Below are 19,486 nucleotides of genomic sequence, written 5' to 3'. Positions count from 1 at the left end.
TCTCCAGGCTGCGGTCATCCCTGCTGCTTGTGCACCTTTTTCTTCCACACTTTCCCCTTCCACATAACTTTCTATTAATGTGCTTTGATACAGCACTTTGGGAACATCCAACTTCTTTTGCAATTACCTTTTGAGGCTTTCCCTCCTTATGGAGGGTGTCAATGATGGTTTTCTGCACAACTGTCAAGTTAGCAGTCTTTCCCATGATTGTGATTCCTAATGAACCAGACTGAGAGACCATTTAAAGGCTCAGGAACCCTTTGCGGGTGTTATGGATTGATTAGCTGATTGGAGTGTGACACCTGGAGCCTAGACTGTTGAACCTTTTCACAATATTCTAATTTTCTGGGATTGTGGATTTGGGGTTCTCATGAGCTGTACGCCATGATCATCACAATTGTAACAAATTAAGGCTTGACTTATCTCGCTTTGCATGTAATGCGTCTATCTCATATATCAGTTTCACCTTTTAATTTGCATTACTGAAATTAATGAACTTTTGCATGATATTCTAATTTTTTGAGTTTCACCTGTAATTACAAATTATACCCTATGTGTCCCTACACCTGTAGCAAATTTGGTTCAAATTGGTCAGGCAGTTCACAAGTTAGCCCAAATGCTCCTCAAATGTTCACATGTCCACCATCTTGAATTGGGTTGGATGACATCATCACAAACTATGCCATTGAGGTGTCCTTATGTGTCCCTGTACCTGATTTGGTTCATATTGATCAAGGCATTGCCAAGTTGATGAGGGGGCACTTCCAGGCTACTGGAAAGTAGGCTAAAAATGCCTGCTTGCTTTGTTGTGCAAAAATGCATGTAAGAGAACACAAGAGAGCTGGAGGCAGAACACTGCATACCTAAAGCTGCTTCATTAGTCAGGATGCCAGCCACTGTGACTATAACCAGAATCCTAACTTATTAGAACTTGTCTGCCATTACATCTAATTTGATTGTCTCGAGCCTATCAAAACAATTGGTTCACCTAATGTGAAACAGATATACAGTACTTATTTCCAATAGCAAATATTGGAAAGCATGTACAGATTTCAATCTGGTAAGATTAAATTATTTGAACTCAACAATCAAGTCAGTGATTTTTTGGGGAGGAAACAACTTTGCTGGCTTTCGGGGGAAACTTTTTTTGTTTGGATGGTTTTGGGGGTGCTTTTTATGGTCTTCATAAATTAGCTCCTTTTTTAGGTGGAAAAGTCTTGGCCTCATGAATCTTACAGCTGTACTGCTTCTTTTTGTTTGGCTTCATTTATTATTATTTTATAGATTATTGTTTTATTTAGTCTGTGAAACTGTTTTGAAATCAATATGAGGAAGCTGTATATACATATTTTAAATAAATAAAAATACATAAGAGATACAATGTCCTCACCATGAGAAATGAGAGGTCGCAAATACACAAACTCCATGTAATGTTCTGTGCTATAAATAACCTTCATAACCAGTGGGCCAGCTTTCAGCAGCAATTTCAAATCTTAACACTTCTTAATACTAAGGGGACCAACCAATTGATCTTTATTTTATTTTAGTTTAGTTTTGTGCTATCCATCTGCCATCTGTAAAAATGACCAAGAAGTTAAACTCACCCTTAAGTGAGTAGCAAGGCTGGAGTGGGCCCTGGAACAAATAGTGAAGACAGGCCCCTGGGCCTTCTGCCAAGATATACCTCCCTCCGCCCCTGCTCTAGCATTGCTGCAGAAGAACAAAAGGACATGGTGAACAACTAAACATTTTCAGCACACCCTTTATCTCACTCCTAGGCAAATAATATTTCACACTCTCCATGCACGCAGACACTTTCACACACTTTTCCAGTGCACATTTCCCTGGTTCATCTTTTTTTTTTTTTAAAGCATACAAAATGTGTGCCATCGAGTCGGTTTTGACTCCTGGCACCCACAGAGCCCTGTGGTTGTCTTTGGTAGAATACAGGAGGGGTTTACCATTGCCATCTCCTGCACAGTATGAGATGATGCCTTTCAGCTTCTTCCTATATCGCTGCTGCCCAATATAGGTGTTTCCCATAGTCTGGGAAACATACCAGCAGGATTCTAACCGGCAACCTCTGGCTTGAAAATCAAGTCATTTCCCTGCTGCACCATTCCTTGGCTTAAAGCTGAGATGAGTCTTCATCAGCAGCCAGCAGTGTGCCAGTGGGTCAGAAAGGTGGGAGTGGGAAAGCAAAGAGTGAGCTGCTGCCGAGCTAGCTGCATCCCCCACCCCCGCCGGATATTTATTTTATTTATTTGTTTTACATATTTTTATACTGACCAAAACATATGTCTTTGGGCAGTTTACAACAAAACAAAAACAGAAAGTGAAACCTTAATTAAAACAAAAGCTAAAAGGTTAAAACATTACAACAATTTAAATTTTTAAAAATATTATTTTAAAACAATGTTAAAACCATTAACACAATATTAATTAAAAGCCTGGGTGAACAGATACGTCTTTAAAGACTTTTAAAAAGCTGTCAGAGATGGGGAGACACTTATTTCACTAGGGAGCACATTCCAAAGCCTTGGGGCAACAGCGGAGAAGGCCCGTCCCTGAGTGGCCACTGGGTGGTGGGGTTCATGATGAAGAAGACGTTCTCTTAAATACCCAGGGCCCAAGCTGTTTAGGGCTTTATAGTTTATAACCAACACCTTGTATTTTGCCCGGAAACGTATCGGCAGCCATGGTAGCTCCTTCAATACAGGAGTTATATGGTCTCTCCGAGATGACCCAGAGACCAATCTGGCTGCTGCATTCTGGACCAACTGTAGTTTGCAGACTACATACAAGGGCAGCCCCACACAGAGCGCATTACAGTAATCCAGTCTGGAGGTTACCAGCAGATGTACCACTGTTTTGAGGTCGTTCATCTCAAGAAACGGACGCAGCTGGCATATCAACCAGAGCTGATAGAAGGCACTTCTGGCCACTACCTCAATCTGGGAGACCAGGAAGAGGCTCGGATCCAGAAGCACCCCAAGACTGTGTACCTGTTCTTTCTGGGGAAGTGTGACCCCATACAGAACAGGCAGATCAAAATAATGTCTCGAGTTCCGACTCTGCACAATGAGTACCTCAGTCTTATCTGGATTCAGTCTCAGTTTTTTATTTCTCATCCAGCCCATCACCGACTCCAGGCAGACATTTAGGGAGGTTATGCCCTCTCTCGATGATGCTGACATGGAGAAATAGATTTGGGTCTCATCAGCATACTGATAGCACCCTGCACCAAATCTCCTGATGATCTCTCTCAGCGGTTTCATGTAGATGTTAAACAACATTGGAGACAATATGGAGCACTGAGGGACACCATACAAAAGTTCAGATTTTGAAGAACAACAGTCTCCAAGGGACACCATCTGGAACCTGCCCAAGAGGTAGGAGCAGAACCACCACAAAACTGTGCCTCCAACTCCCAACCCCCTCAGACGCTCCAGAAGGATACTATAGTCGATAGTATTGAAAGCCGCCGAGAGATCCAAAAGGACCAACAGAGTCACACTTCCTCTGTCCATTCCCAAATGGTGATCATCCATCAGGCCGACCAAGGCAGTCTGCACCCCATAGCCAGCCCGAAAGCCAGTTTGAAATGGGCCAAGATAATCAGTTTCCTCCAAGACCAACTGAAGCTGGGAGGCCACCACCCTCTCAATTACCTTGCCCAGCCACGGAAGGTTGGAGACAGGCCTGTAGGGGCATTATAGCTATGCCCCTACCCTTAGCCTCTGCTTGAGCTGCTAGTCTCTAATGACTCACACAAAAGACTTCTTAGACTGACCATCTGAGAAATAGCGTACTAAGTAAACAACTTCTTTTTCACAACACTGAGATTTAGACAGCAATAAAAATGATTTACATGATACTACTGTCTTATTAAGAGACTGGAAATAAATATTTATTACACTCCGGACAAGTTTATATCCTCTTCCATTTATTTTTATCTACTGTATATTCACATATCTTTGATTGCAAGATCCTAAGAACAAGCAATAGGGAATAATCACCACCACCATGTTCTGCTTGTGAGGTTCCCAGCATCTGGTTTACTACTGCTGGAAATGGACTCCTGAACAAGATAAATTCGCTGGGTCTGATCCAGCAAGGAATTTTTATTAGCTCAAGGAACGAAACATATTTTTAGAATCATCATGATTTACATTATGTGTTTTTGTAAAGTTAGTGAAAAGTTATTTAAAATGAAAAACAGAACACCACACACCAAATGAGGAAGATGCTATAAATAAAATAAAATAGCAGGACATAATTAAAAATGTTGTTTTTAGTTCAAATAGAATAAAAGAACTATACTTTTTAACCTTATACACTGTTATCAGCACCAGCCAATAACATTTGGGTACAGTTGTAGGGACACATAGCAATATCTCAATGGAATAGTTTCTGATGATGTCATCCACCCCAATCCAAAATGGCGGACCTGTGAACATTTGAGATGCAAGTAGGCTACCATGTGAACTGATTTGGACCAAGTTTGGAAAAGTAGTAAGGACACATAGGGACATCTCAATGGAGTAGTTTGTGATGATGCCATCCACCCCAGTTCAAGATGGTGGGCCTGTGAACGTTTGAGGTGCCAACTGGAAATGATTTGGACCAAATTTAGTACAGGTGTAGTGACACATAGGGAAACCTCAACAGTGTAGTGCGTTATGATGTCTTCCACCCCAACTCAAGATGGCAGATGCATGAACGTTTGAGGCAGAATTAGGCTAACTTGTGAAGATGGTAATTAACAATGAAGATTATTTTGAAATAATAGGATTAGTTTTTACCAGAACCTTTTAGCATTCAAATCACATCCCCAATTCCTTCTTTCAATTATCTCCCCTTTCTTTACTTTTCTATTAGAAATGGAAAAAGAAAAGCAATGTGGTGGCACTTCACCTTCCTTTCTCTGCAAGGAATCCATGGGAGGGCCGCTGAGTGCCATTCTGCCCCTAAAAACTGGCACATAATCTGCCATCTGAAGTGGCTGATTTCACCCTGCTTCATAGTAGGACTGACCCTGACTGTTATTACTTGTGGGGAAAACTTTCACTTACAATGGCTGACATCCAGACTAAGTTACTCAGTATCAGGAGTTACTCCAGAGGATTACTTAATTTTAATACGACGTTCGTCAAGTAATTTAGTAAGGCTGTCAGCCAGTGCAATTCTAGGCATGCTAGAATTATGAGAAAGGCCATAGCTCAGTGGTAGCTGAATGTATATTTTACATTCAGGAGGTCCTAGGTTCAATCCCTCGAATTCTAGGTATGGCTGACAAAGACTCATATCTGAAACCTTGGGAGAGCTGCTGCCAGCCAGTATTTCCTACACTGAGCTAGTGGCTTGACTGAGTAGTGGCTTGAGTCTAAGGCAGCTTCATACATATATTCAGAAAGAGTACCACTGCACTTAATGGTAAGTGTGTATAGGATGATAGATTTATAATTAATTTTAGAATTGTAGTAATTATATTTATATTGATGAACTGAGAATAACGTTCCTAACTCTTAAGGGTTGTCAGCTCTATTTGTGTAATGGCAGGGAAACCTTTTGGCTAGCACTAGGTTTTGCTTGCCGAACCAGATACCACCCAATTCCTGTCAGCAATCCCACAGGCACCATTTTAAAAGCTGCTCTGCAACACTTTTTTATTTTAAGCGCAAGCCGTCTGGTTCCATCGTGGTTCAAGTGAGCCTGTCTGTTTGTACAGAGTTTGCTTGCCTAGTGCTAAGAAACCGAAACCTCTCCTCCCAGCACCACCATCTCAACCATACATTGAAACCCTTCAGCTCTATCTCTCTTGCTGGCCCTGCATGTGGAACTGGTGGCAGCACTTCAGAGAATGCTACTCTGGTGATCCTGGACTTCAAATTATTATAATTGTAGGCTTCAAATTATTATAATTGTGTATAAGAATTGTGTGCTGTGGGTTAGTGGCTTATGCTCAAAAACTCATTCTCCCCTTCATCTTTAAGATAGTGAAATCCAAAACGCATTGTGAGGAGCTCCAAAAACTTTCCAAACTGGGTGAATGGGTGACAAAATGGCAAATGCATCACTTTACACTTGCTCAATGTTGGCAAGTGTAAAGTGATGCACATTGGGATGAAAAACCCCAACTTCAAGTATACGCTGATGGGATCTGAGCTGTTGGTGACTGACCAGGAGAGGGATCTTGGGGTCATAGTGGACAGCTGAAAGTGTCGACTCAATGTGCGGCAGCTGTGAAAAAGGCCAATTCCTTGCTAGGGATCATTAGGAAGGGGATTGAAAATAAAACTGCTAACATTATAATGCCCTTATACAAAACTATGGTGTGGCTACACCTGAAGTACTGCGTAAAATTCTGGTCACCACATCTAAAAAAGGACATTGTAGAACTGGAAAAGGTGCAGAAGAGGGCAACCAAGATGATCAGGGGCCTAGAGCACATTTCTTATGAGTCAAGGCTACAACACTTGGGATTATTTAGTTTAGAAAAAAGACGACTACGGGGAGACATGATAGAGGTCAATAAAATAATGCATGGTGTGGAGAAAGTGGATAGAAAGAAATTCTTCTCCCTCTCACATAACACTAGAACTAGGGGTCATTCCATCAAATTGATTGCCAGGAAATCTAGGACCAACAAACGGAAGTACTTTTTCACACAACACATAATCAGCTTGTAGAATTCTCTGCCCCAAGATCTGGTGACAGCTAACAACCTGGATGGCTTTAAGAGGGGTTTGGAAAACTTCATGGAGGAGAGGGCTATCATCAGCTAATAGTCAGAGGGCTATAGGCCGCCTCTGAGTACCAGTTGCAGGGGAGTAACAGCAGGAGAGAGGTCATGCCCTCAACTCCTGCCTGTAGGCTTCCAGCGGCATCTGGTGGGCCACTGTGTGAAACAGGATGCTGGACTAGATGGGCCTTGGGCCTGATCCAGCAGGGCTGTTCTTATGTTATCTTCTGTGACATGATTAAAGGGTTTAGAAAATTCAGACCTAAAGTACACTCCATCCTCCAACACAAAACAGCCCCAGAAGCTTGATTATGTTTAATTACAGGAGGCCCTCTTTATTTGCACGGTTTCTTTCTTGCCTATAGGTGTGAATACGGAATTGCAAATAAAGAAATCTTACCCCTATGGAAATCCAGGGGTTAGGTTCCTTACACCAAAAAAAAAAAAAAAAAGTGTGAGAGGGAGAAATAAGAGAAAAGCACACTACCTTGCTCTCTAGCTCTTCATTCAGCAATGCTCCTAAAGCCCATATCCTCAGTTTTTTCACAAATTTTGGCAGATTTTTTTTCCCCAAAGAAAGAGCCACAAAATGGATCCATGCCCCAAAGTAGACCAAAAAGGACACCAGAAATCATTTCTGGTCACTCGGGAACCATGGGTTGGTGAAATAGCCTATTTTTTGTAACGCTGCTAAAGAAACCGTGTCTCTAAGACATGTCTGTGGATTCAGGAAACTGTGATCCATGAAACTGTGGATAATGAGGGCCTTCTGTACACTTAAAATAAGTGCCATTGTTTTCAGTTGAGGGCTAAGCCTCTGAAAAGGCAAGCAGGCAACAACATTCTGCTTTTCTGTGTTTCATGCTCATGTCAACCAGTGATACTAATGCTCCAAAAGGAAAAAGGAAAGTTTGTGCCATTGAGTCAGTGTCGACCCCTGGTAGAGCCCTGTGGTTTTCTTAGTAGAATACAGGAGGAGTTTACCATTGCCTTCCCCGTGCACAGTGTGAGATGACGCCTTTCAGCTCCTTCCTATATTGCTGCTGCCCGATACAGGAGTTTCCCCTAGTCTGGGAAACACACCAGAGGGGAACTGAACCAAAAGCCTCCTGCTCTCTAGGCAGGTTGCTTCTCCACTCCAAACTAGTTAAAAAGACAGTTGCCCACAAAAGGGGGAAAAAGAGACACATAAAGCCAAAGACTGTCATCAATAATAAATAGGAATATTAGGAAGAAAAGAGTTCTGGGAAATATGGGGAGGAAAGGAGAATTGGAGGGCCAGCAAAACCAAAAGAAAGAGAAATATAGAAAGGAGAGAAGGAAGAAAAGGAGATCAACATAAGCAGAGAGGGAGAAAGGCAAGACATAAAACCAACAGAATTCCTCATGATCATCAGCCTTCATCTAATTTTAATAATATTAAAATTATTCATTTGGAGCCATTGATTACTCTACGAGATCACACAAAAATTCCATTAATATGCCTTATTTAAAAATAGCTGTTACTATTCAACTAATCTATGAATGAAGCCATATTTTGAACAGGTGAATGAGACTTGGGAAGTCCTCAAAGTTCTGAGATTTGGGAAGACTTTGACCAATAAATGTCTTGCTTTTATCACACAAATTATCTTATGAAATATTATCTTATGAAATAACAAATTATTTGTGATCTCATGAGGTCAGTCAGTTTAAACAGCTTTCCATCAGTTGGCTGCACTACCAATGATGTAAGTTCAAGTTAGATGATTCACCATAGCATTAACACTGTATTTCTCAAGGTTTTTTATCAGACACTACAGCAATGACATTTCCTATTAGCTGTTTCAAGCAGAACTGGGGGCGGGGGGTGGGGGTGGAGGTGGGCAAAGAACAATTTCAAGCCCACACATTTTCTGGATCTAAACACCGGCAGCTCACAGAGAAGGCAGCTTCTACACATTCACCTTGGGAAAGCACAGGCTTTAGATACATCACTGGCTGCACTGAGCTTGTGCAGTGGTGCCATTTATGTAAACTGACTCCAAGTCTGCCCTTTCCCAAGAATTAGGGTTAGCCAAAAGGGTTCTCTGCCATTACACAAATATAGATGACCACTCATATTAGTTGTAGATCATCCTTTCTGTGTGGGAATATTCAGAGGGTTTAATAGGGTAAAGGATAATTGGGTTAGAATGAGAGGTATGTACGTATCACAATGGTACTTTAGTTTCCTTGGAACAGATTTAAAAAAAATGTCAGATTTGAATCTTACTTGGTTACATTTGTTACAATTATGATTTTTTTCCATTCTCAAAAAAATATCCAAGCAGCCAAAAGACAACTTACTAAATTTGAAAATGTAATATTAGATATCACTACATCAACTAAAGGACTGATATCTAAAATGTATGCTATTCTATTGAGAGTATAAAACTTCATCAATGGATGGATTAAAATTAGTTTGGGAAGATGATTAACAAGTGGTCATTGATGAAAGGGATTGGAACAGGATTTGGCTTTCTAAATCTATATTTTCATCCTCTTCTCAAATTAGAGGAAAATATCTTAAAATAATTTATAGATGGTACATGACTCCTGTGAAACTGTCATATATTACTAAAAATAAATATATGCTTTGTTGGAACAACTGTAATGAGAAGGGCACATACTTTCATCTACGGTGGATGTGCCAAAGGATTAGATCCTTTTGGGGTTTGGTATTTACAGAAATGGGTAAAACCATTAATCAGGAAATTAAAGTAGATGCTCAGCTAGCATTGTTGGGAATATTTACTGAAGACAATAAGGTAATAAAATACAAAGAGTTGGTAATTTACATGTTGATAGAAGCCAGAACAGTGATAACTAAAAACTGGAAGCATGAAATATTATCTGAGGTGAATGGTATAATAAGCTTATAGCTACAGCTGGGAAATTAACCCATTTGTTGCATCTTCGAACAAGACAATCAAAACCACATTATATTATTATTATTATTATTATTATTATTATTATTATTATTCTTTTTTACAATTTTGTGAGATTTAATTATTTTATCAATTTAAGAAATTATGGTAAAGTCTTGCCTGCTTTTATATTCAATTTTGGAAAGATGTGTGTTTTTAATTTTAAAAGTTTAAAGAAAGTTTGTACCAGTAAGGGAGGGGTGTGTGTGTGTGTGTGTGTGTGTGTGTGTGTGTGTGTGTATATATATATATTTAAAGTCATGCAATTCCCCATCTGCAGTCTGAATTGATAATATCCAAGAACAGGTTTATCGCATGATGACATATTTGTCTACAGAGTCTCTTTGTAATTCATACACTCAAGATATTACATTTGTATGACTATTTAAACTCAGAAGGGCAATCTATACAGATGTAGTATAACCCCTACTTTGTAAAATTTAGCAGTGCAGTTAGGTCCAGTGACACAAAAAGCAATAATCCATGTTTATTCTATCATATGTCTATGCGTAGATTGATTTGAGGTACCGACTTTCCTCAACAGGTGAGTAGCACTGTTAAACAATCTTTTAATGGGGGAAATTTTAAATAGATTGCTAAGGTAAACTTCTATAGATACTGCAAATGTGAAACTATCAATGGAGGCTTAATAGAAGTATGTTGAGATTGTTATCAAGTTTTCATACATTGGGAACTGGTATAAGAATGCTATACGATATTAGTCACTTGACTTCTTTTATTTTTCACGTTTGTTTTAATGCTTTTTTAATGCTGATGCAAATTGTTTGCCGCTTACAATGTGTTATATGTTTGTTGTTGCCTTTATTTTTTAGCTTGTAGTTCCTGTTTTTATGTTCTTACTATTGTGAATTGCTTTGTGAATTGGAATATTTTATTGTGCTCCTAAAGGAATTGTCATGTTTCCAAAGGAACAGTTTTATAATTATGGATCAATTAATTACATGTAAACAAATTTGAGAACCTGAAACACTAAATACCAAGCAAACTCGGTGGTTTGTTTCTTTTTTGTTTTGATGCTTTATGAGTAAATTAAGTACAAGGGAAAGCTCTTCTGAGTTGACAATCATTCATTGGCCCAGGGAGTGTTTGCTAAGTGCTAGGGATGTGTGGAACTTTTCAAGCTTGAAATGCTCCAATTCAAAATGGGCCATTTCGACCTTAAAACAGAATACCCTTCAAATGAAGGGCCTGTTTTGAGCACAGAATGGAATGACCCCATTCCAAATCGCAAGAGTATTCTGAACACCATTTTGGACGTCTGTTTTTCCCTTGCTGACTGGTTTTGGCACCGGCTTCTGATTGGCTTGCGATTTCCTTGCTTCTTGGTTGGCTTGTTATCATACAAATCAAGTTCGGAGCCAAAACCAGAAGCCAATCAGAGGCCAGTGCCAAAACCAGTCAGCAGTCAAAACATTAAAAAAAATTTTTTTTGGAAAGGCTTTAGGATCATGGTGTAAGGTTGCCTGAGATTTTCATAGCTTTTTATTATATATTTTGAAGAGTTTGTTTGTGGGCATGTTGGTGGAACAGAAAGTCAAGCTTCCTGATTACCTGCAGATACCAAATTTTGCATACACAATCCTGCCACTGAAATTAGCTGAATGAACTACCTTTTACACTGGAATATGCTGGAGAAAGGTTTTTTTTTTAAAAAAAATCTGCATTTTTAGAAGAAATTCTGAGTACAATAATCATATTTTAACTGTTTTATTCTTCTAAGCAGATATTTAACACTCAGTAATCAGATCAATAATTCAAAAATGACATCATGCCCAAGAGAAGCATAAGATCTTTGAAGACACGGACACATTTCAATTGGGTAAAAAGGGCCACAACTTTATTAAATAATCAAATTAGCAAACTGAGTGTGACATAAACTCAACCCCTAACAGTGCGGGCCTACGACAGGATGGGTTCAGACAATTTTGTCCTTGCCTGTGCCTTGAATGGGCGATACACCCTGGCTCAAGGATAGAAGCAGTACAAACCTGCTTCATCTCCATCATTGCCAACCCCAAAGGGTCAGGGCAACTTCTAGGGCTTCACATACCCCATGCCACTCAGTCTTTAAGGTTTGTGAAGCACTGAAGCAGGTGTCATGGCAAATCAGAGCCCCAGAGCCACAAAGCCTCTAAGGACCGATTGACCAATCCACCCTTTCAAACTGCCCAAGGGTGCTCACCGATCTCAAACCCTTCTACACCTCCACCCAGTCTGCACTGTACCTGCCCAGTTGTGACCTAATACTAACTAGCACTAAGAGTTGAGGGGCCAAAAATTCCTACTGGCCTCCAAAAAAACGACCAGCAAAGCCCACTCTGCCCCTAGGGACGGGAGGGAGGAAAGGCCAGACTAAAATGGACTGAAGAGGGGAGGTGAGGGACAGCAAGCGCGAGCATGCAAGCCCCACTTCCAATCCAGCCCTACCCAATCAGGGCACTTTTTGCGACTCTTGCTTGGAGGGTGGGACAAAGGCCCATCCCCTAGCACAAGGCTGCAGGATAGGGCATTCTCTGATTCAAATGTAGGTAAAAGATAAAGCGTGTCGTCGAGTCAGTGTTGACTCCTGGAGACCACAGAGCCCTGTGGTTGTCTTTGGTTGAATACAGGAAGGATTTAACATTGCCTTCTCCCACATAGTATGAGATGATGCCTTGCAGGATCTTCCTATATTGCTGCTGCCTGATATAAGTGTTTCCCATAGTCTGGGAAACATATCAGCGGGGATTTGAACCGGCAACCTCTGGTTTGCTAGTCAAGTCATTTCTCCACTGCACCATTAGGTAGCTAAATTTACCATACTGTATATGATCATTATTCAATAAAATGAATAATGTTTGAAATTGGCATCCTACAAATTTCAAACTGTTCTTTTAGATCCTTTTTTGCAAGCACGTTAATAAATTCTCTTACATATACACTTTTAAAAAATCAATTAGATATTTTGAAGAGTTTGCTTGTGCAAAACAAAGTCACACTTCCCCATTACCAACAGATACAAAATTTTGCATAATAATCCTACCATTTAAAGTAGCTGAATGCATTACTATTTACACCAGACTATGCTGGGGGGGACACTGTAACTAACTCTTTAAAATGCAAAATGACTTTGGCTGAACAGGCCTCATCTACTAGTATGTTATATTTTTGAACTGTTATTTTTAAAATTAGATTGAAACCCATGCAGAGTTTTCAGGATGAGCTGGGCTAAAATGTTGAAAAATATACTGAATGGGTTCAAACAACCCATTGAAATCCAGTAGCCCAGTAACATGTTGGTAAAATATTGGGACATAAGAGTGCATGCTCCCGGCAGGCATGATGTCTGAATCTGTCCACGTCCACTTCCTGTGCCATATCACCGACAGCTGACTCCACCCAGCTTCAAATATACAGTTGAAGTTGGGTGGACAAAGGCAGGAGAATCTCTGTAATGCAGCATGGGAACTAGGGATGTGCATGGAATGTCCAGATTGTTCCATCAGAACAACTGGATGAGCTGGTTGTTCCAATGGAACGAACCCGAAACTCTCAAAATTTGCCATTATGGACTCAAAAATGGTGCTCTTCTAGCCTCTGCACATGTGCAGCATGTAGTGGTGCTGTCCACAGAAATGTGCAGCTTGTGGTGGTGCTGACAACACAAATGGCTGCCACGCGTATACAGAGGCCAGAAGAGTGCATGTTTGGAGTCCAAAAATGGCACTTGGAATGTTCCAAGTGTTCCAACTTGGAATGGGGTCATTCCATTCCAAGTTTGGAACACTCGAAACAACTCAGTTCATGGTCACAACATTCTGACCATGAACCATTCTGCACGTCCCTAATGGGAACTGAACTTGGTGGGGAGGGGTTCAGATGCCATGTCGATCAGGAATGCTCTCACATCGAAACATATTGCTTACTGACTTGCAGTGAGTCTTGTGTGTTGAGGGGTGTGAGGAGAGAAACAATGGAGTCCTCACACAGCAGAGTATGCTCTGGTGTTAAAGAAATTTAGCCCATGAGATTATCTGGATACATTAGGTTGAGTTCAAAAAACAAGATTTATTAAGAAACTAAAGCATCCATCACATACTGAGAGAGACCTAGAACAACATACCTAAACAGGCACTAGCTTTCATAACTGAACAGTTCCAGGGTGGATTGGGGTGTGTGTGTGCCAGGGTACTCTGGCACCCCCTGTAAATTGGTGGGCAAAGAAAGATGTGGGAAGTTATTCTCCGGCTTTTTTCTTCACTTTCTCTGTTTCTGTTTCTTCCTTAGTTTGCTTTTAACTTCTGTGGGCTTGCTTGCAAAGCCCTGCTTCTCACTCTCTCATTTCCCTGACTGAAGGCAGAAGGAACAGAAACATTTAACTCATATGGTCTCTGTTGCATTGATCTTCAAGTAGCCTATTAGCTCTTGCATCTAAGCCTTGATTCATGTGGTCTTCTGGGGGGGGGTGCTTTATTGGTTGGTTTTATTCTGGTCTGTGATGGTTGTTGGTTTTCTTTAATCAAACAAGTTATTTATTTATTTATTCATTCGTTCGTTCGATTTCTATACCGCCCTTCCAAAAATGGCTCAGAGCGGTTTACACAGAGAACTAATAAATAAGATGGCTCCGTGTCCCCAAGGGGCTCACAATCTTAAAAAAATGGTATACGTAGTAAAGCATTTAAGAAAATGTTCCTTGCTCCCAGAATGGCTCACAATACTTGAGGGGTGGGAAAGAGTAGAGCATCCTGGACTGTTTGCTAATTTTAAACTGTTTTGGTTGGATTCCCAACCCCACTCGGCCTTTCCTTTACACACACACACCACATTTAAACATAAACATTAGAACAGCCCTGCTGGATAAGGCATAAGGCCCATCTAGTCCAGCATCCTGTTGCACTCAGAGGCCCACCAGATGCCTCTGGGGAGCCCACAGGCAAGAGGTATGTGCATGCCCTCTCTCCTGCTGTTGCTTCCCTGCAACTGGTACTGAGAGGCATCATGCCTCCGAGGCTAGAGATGGTCCACAGCCATCAGACTAGTAGCCATTGGTAGACCTGTCCTCCATGAATCTGTCTAAGCCCCTTTTAAAGCCATCCAAGCTGATGGCCATCACCACATCCCATGGTAAGGAATTCCATAGATTAGTTATGTGCTATGTGGAAAAAGTAGTTCCGCATGTCGGTCCTAAATTTCCCAACCTTCAATTTCATGGGGTGACCTCTGGTTCTAGTGTTGTGAGAGAGGGAGAAAATTTTTTCTCTGCCTATCCTCTCCACTCCATGCAAACAAAAGGTTCCCAAAGCAGCAAGTCCTCCAAAAATATGAAAAAGGGGTTCTCTGCTGCTATATGGCTTTCTCAAAAGAGTTAGCTAAAAAATTTTTTGTTCACTTCTTTATAATAGCTCATACATAAATCATTCACATATTGTCTGTTTTTATATGCTTGCAAAGTAATAAAATAGGCCAAAAGAGTGACTTAACTGTTTGCAAAGTGCAAAACTAAAAATTAAACATTTCTCCCTCCCGCATATACACAAAGACTTACTTGATTTACAAGACCCTAGAAGACTGAGTTGCTCTTGTTCGGTTTGTGAACTGGCCAATTGCCTTATGTGAGTTTATCTCTTGATGGGGTTGCACTTCCTTTGAGAGAGACGGTTCATGAACTGGGGGTCCTTCTGGATTCACAGCTCCTGCTTGAACAGCAGGTGGAGGCTGTGGCCAAGGGTGCCTTTGCTGGTTCACCAGTTACGGCCTTTTCTCAACCAGCAGGCCCTGGCAACTTCAGCTGGTTCACCAGTTACAGCCTTTTCTCAACCAGCAGGCCCTGGCAACAGCAACTCATGCCTTGTTACATCTCGTTTGGATTACTGTAATGCGCTCTACCTACGGTTGCCTTTGAAAACTATTCAGAAGCTCCAACTAGTCCAGAATGCAGTGGCCCGCCTCCTTATGGATGGCTATAGATTTGATAGTTTCACACCTCTTTTACGGTCGCTGCTTTGTTTGCCTGTTCGCTTCTGGGTCCAATTCAAAGTGATAGTTCTTACCTACAAAACCTTTATGGGCTTAGCATCTGAGTATCTCCGGGATCGCTTCTCTTGGCCAGTTGTATCCTGGCCTGTGAGGTCTTCTCAGTTGGCCCTCCTTTGTGTTCTGGGCCCTGGTGTTGTGCTGTGTGAACTCACCCATTGTGGTTCACTTTCTTAAAATGAATGGCAAGTCAAGATGAGGAGAGCGCTCCTAATAGAAGAACAGTTTGTTGGCTGGAATTGATTAAGTTATTTAGAATAAATAAGATGTCACTTGTCTTGATATATAGTAATATTTTAATCAGTTAATTGGTTACCTCTCCCCTGCCAAAAGCAAAGCTCTGATAAATTGACATCCTTGGTTTGCACTAAAATAAATGAAAAATACCCAGTTTATTCAAATACTGCTCCAATTTAATTCCTGATGTACAAAAAAGGCTTCCATGCTAGTTTTTCATTTATATCTTCATATCAATATCCCATGCAAAACTATAGCACTTGAAATGACTGCCTTTATATGTACCAAAAAAAATGACAATTCCATTTTAAAATTAGAATCTAACATCAAGAAATTGCAGATAAAATATGCACTTGAATTGTGTACCACATTGCCAAGCAAAAGGAGGAAGTAAATATGAAGATATTGACTCAGGTTTTGAATAGAGCATAGTACTTGTCTTTTATTGCTTTATTCTCCACCCGCTTAGTAATATAATGCACAGTTACATGTGTTTAATACTCTCACTGAAGTCAACATGACTTGAGTGTACATACTGTGTGCTGGACTGTGCCATTCATCACTGAGGGCAAAAGCTGGATTCCCTAGGCAAGTGAAAACTTAAAAAAAAAAACCTGTGCATGAAGTATGTGAAATTAGCCTTGTCCTTATAAAATAAAAACCAATACATCGCTTTTGAGGAAGATGTTTAACATGCTGACCTTGACTATCTGTATATAATATTACTCATGTTCCAGACACCAGTTCTGTGTTTCACAAGGAAGTACAGAAAAACCCAAAAATTAGGTTTATTGTATGGGCCATTAACAAAAGCTTACAGATGAAATGATCTGGGGTTTTCATTTTCATCTAGCAGACTCAATTGAAGTGACTGCACAGAGACCACAAAGAAGAACCAGCTGCTTTGGAAGTTTAGTTATGAAAGGTGGTTAATCGGTGACTTGCTGTTCAATTGGATCATGGAGCAAGTGCACCAGGAATTATTTTTAAATCTTTTTTAAAAATCTTACTTTAAGTAGGGATAGCAGCAGTGCTGATTGTGATTGGACAGTAATTGGGGAAAGGGGAGCCAAGTTGAGATGCCAATTGCCGCCTTGCCCCACTAGGGCCAACTCCACCCCCTGCAGGGTATAAAGTGGGTAGGCTGAGGAGAGGAGACTGCTTGCTAAGGGTGTACAAGGTTGGATCGGGGTGGTTGGAAATGGCTTGATGTGGGCCATATCAGAGCGTGTTGGAGATGTTCTGAATCCAACCTAAGGACACCTAGTTCGGGTCAGACTTCTCCAGTACCATTCCTCCTCCTCCGATCTTGCTTCAGAGCTCCCAATGGTGGTAGGGAGGTTTTTTTCTTCCCCGATCGTGGCTGCGTTTTTAAAAACCCATCTTCTGCCCTCTGTCTGCCCGTCTACTTGCCCATGCATTTATTTCAGGGTGTGTGTGTTTTAAAAACATGTTTGCCAGATTTAAAACTTGCTTTTAGAGAAATAAAGGTGCCAATTCCCAGGTTTTACATCACTTCCCCTGGGATTTTATGGTGTTATATCACTTCCCTTCTCATTCTTCAATGTTACAGAGCTTTTCTTCTGTGATGGTAGATTCTTTGATTTCTGAGCAAGTTTCAAAAATTAATTAAAAATCAAACAATAGCCAGATTCACTTATAATTACATATACAGAGTCCGGTCATCCTTACTTCCTTGCGGGGTGACTTTCAGAACTCCGCTTTGATCGGGGATTTTCCCAATGATTTTTTTAAAAAAAATAAAAAACCTTTCCCCATAGACTTCTGTGGGGATTTTTGCGGGACAAAAGCCAATTCCAACCCCAATTTCAACTGTGGGAAGGGTCCACAGGACCCAATCCCAACCTCTACCACTTTGGTCCAGGTGTGATCTGATACTATTTTCCCGTTCAGGCACACTCCTACTGCTTGCCAGTCCATTTAAAGATTTACAAGCATCAGATCACTCTTGATCACTTCCTTGCAAAGACCTGCAAGGGAGTGGGCCATGATGGCCCAGCAGCCCCACATACTAGCCCTGTTCTCTTCATTGGTTACAAAGACACCTGATCTGCCCCTTGTAAGCCAAGGAACCACTCCACCTTCCTTTTTAAAAAAGAGTGCCTTTGCAAGAATGCAGAAAGGTTGCTGCCATCCGCCCACTGGCGGAGCAGGACTGCCGGTGGCCTGTGGGCGGCCGTCGCCATGGCCCCACTAACCCTACCCCCACGTCTGATGTCAGATGCTGGAGCTAGCCACACCCCCTCATCTGATGTCAGATGCAGGGGCGTGGTCTGGTTGAACGGAGCCTTGAGGATCCGTTCGAGACCAGTCCAGGAGAGTTGCTGTTTAACTGCTGAAGGGGCCGTGCAGCCCCTTCGGCAGTTAAGCGAAGGCTGGTGCCGCTTTTGGAGTGCAGCCCAGGAGTGGCTCTTCCCTGCAGGGAAGAGCCACTCCTGGCTGGCACTGTGAACGCAGAACCAGGCTTTGTTTAGCTCCCAAAGGGGCCGCACGGCCCCCACTTGGGAGCTGGAATAGCACCCCCACGTCTGACACAGGGTGTGTGTCAGGGCCATGAGACGCGGCCCCTGATTGGTCGGTAGCCCAGGTTCTTTGAACCTGTTGGCCCAATGGTGGCTCCGCCTCTGCATCCGCCCCATTCTCAGCCTGTGTTCCAGAGGCTTTCTCCCCATCCAACAGATACAAGTCTTTAGTATGCAAAGCCTCTCTCCCCCAGCCAGCTTCTTATCCAGCAGCCACTGCTGCTGCTGTCACCATCACTCTCCCTCCAGTACTCCCCCCTCCGCCTTTTGAATAGGTGGAGAGTGGGGTGCAGCAAGAACGGCAGGAGAACATGTTGGTGAAGGTCCCAATCTGCCACCTGCACCAGTCCATCACCTGAGGCAACTGTCTCATAGTGCCTCATTCATGAGTTATCCCTGACAGCAATATTCTGGATCTCAAATATGCTCTTATCTGCAATTTTAAGATCACTCACTTATCACAAATCACATACAAAAAGATGGTACCCTATAAAAACTTTGCTGCATATTTCACATGTTGTTCTCTTATACCAAGGCAAATTCTTCTGTATGCAAAGCATATGCTCTACCACTAAGCTATAGCTTCTCTTCCTAAAATGTTACTCTTACTGGAGGGAGGGAGGGAGGGAGGGAAAGCACAAACTGGGCAAAGAGAAACCCTTCGAAGTGGTGATGCTCTTATTTATTTATTTATTTTTCTATTTATATACCGCCTTTCATTAAAAACAATCTCAAGGCGGTTTACAAAAGTTTAAAAACATACAATAAAATGAAAATAAGAATATTAAGCTAAAAATATAAAAAACAAACCAAATTTAAAATCTATAAAATACAAGCATAAAAACTATACATGGGTAAAAACACATAGAAGCAGCAATAAAAACAATCATGTAAAAGCCTGGATAAAAAGCCAAGATTTAACAAGCTTACTAAAAACTGTGATGGAGTTTTGATGGCGCGAATGGCCACTGGGAGAG

The 19,486-nt window shown here is 41.4% G+C and overlaps 1 protein-coding gene across 3 annotated transcripts in view; it reads right to left on the bottom strand.

Annotated features, from left to right (window-relative positions):
* RASGRF2 (Ras protein specific guanine nucleotide releasing factor 2) overlaps positions 1-19,486 on the bottom strand; it is a 179,979-nt gene that overhangs the window by 118,435 nt on the left and 42,058 nt on the right. The window contains exon 1 of one of the 3 annotated variants that reach the window (XM_053291219.1): positions 1,605-1,625. The exons of the other annotated variants lie outside the window; for them this stretch is intronic. The gene's annotated coding sequence lies outside the window, so the exon portion shown is untranslated. Of the gene's footprint in view, positions 1-1,604; positions 1,626-19,486 lie in introns of those variants that run through there. 3 annotated transcript variants of the gene reach the window in all.

The sequence above is a fragment of the Hemicordylus capensis genome, chromosome 2, assembly GCF_027244095.1.
Source record: "Hemicordylus capensis ecotype Gifberg chromosome 2, rHemCap1.1.pri, whole genome shotgun sequence".
Taxonomy (NCBI): domain Eukaryota; kingdom Metazoa; phylum Chordata; class Lepidosauria; order Squamata; family Cordylidae; genus Hemicordylus; species Hemicordylus capensis.
Note: the sequence above shows the minus strand (reverse complement) of the source record. Positions and strands in the feature narration are given on the sequence as shown.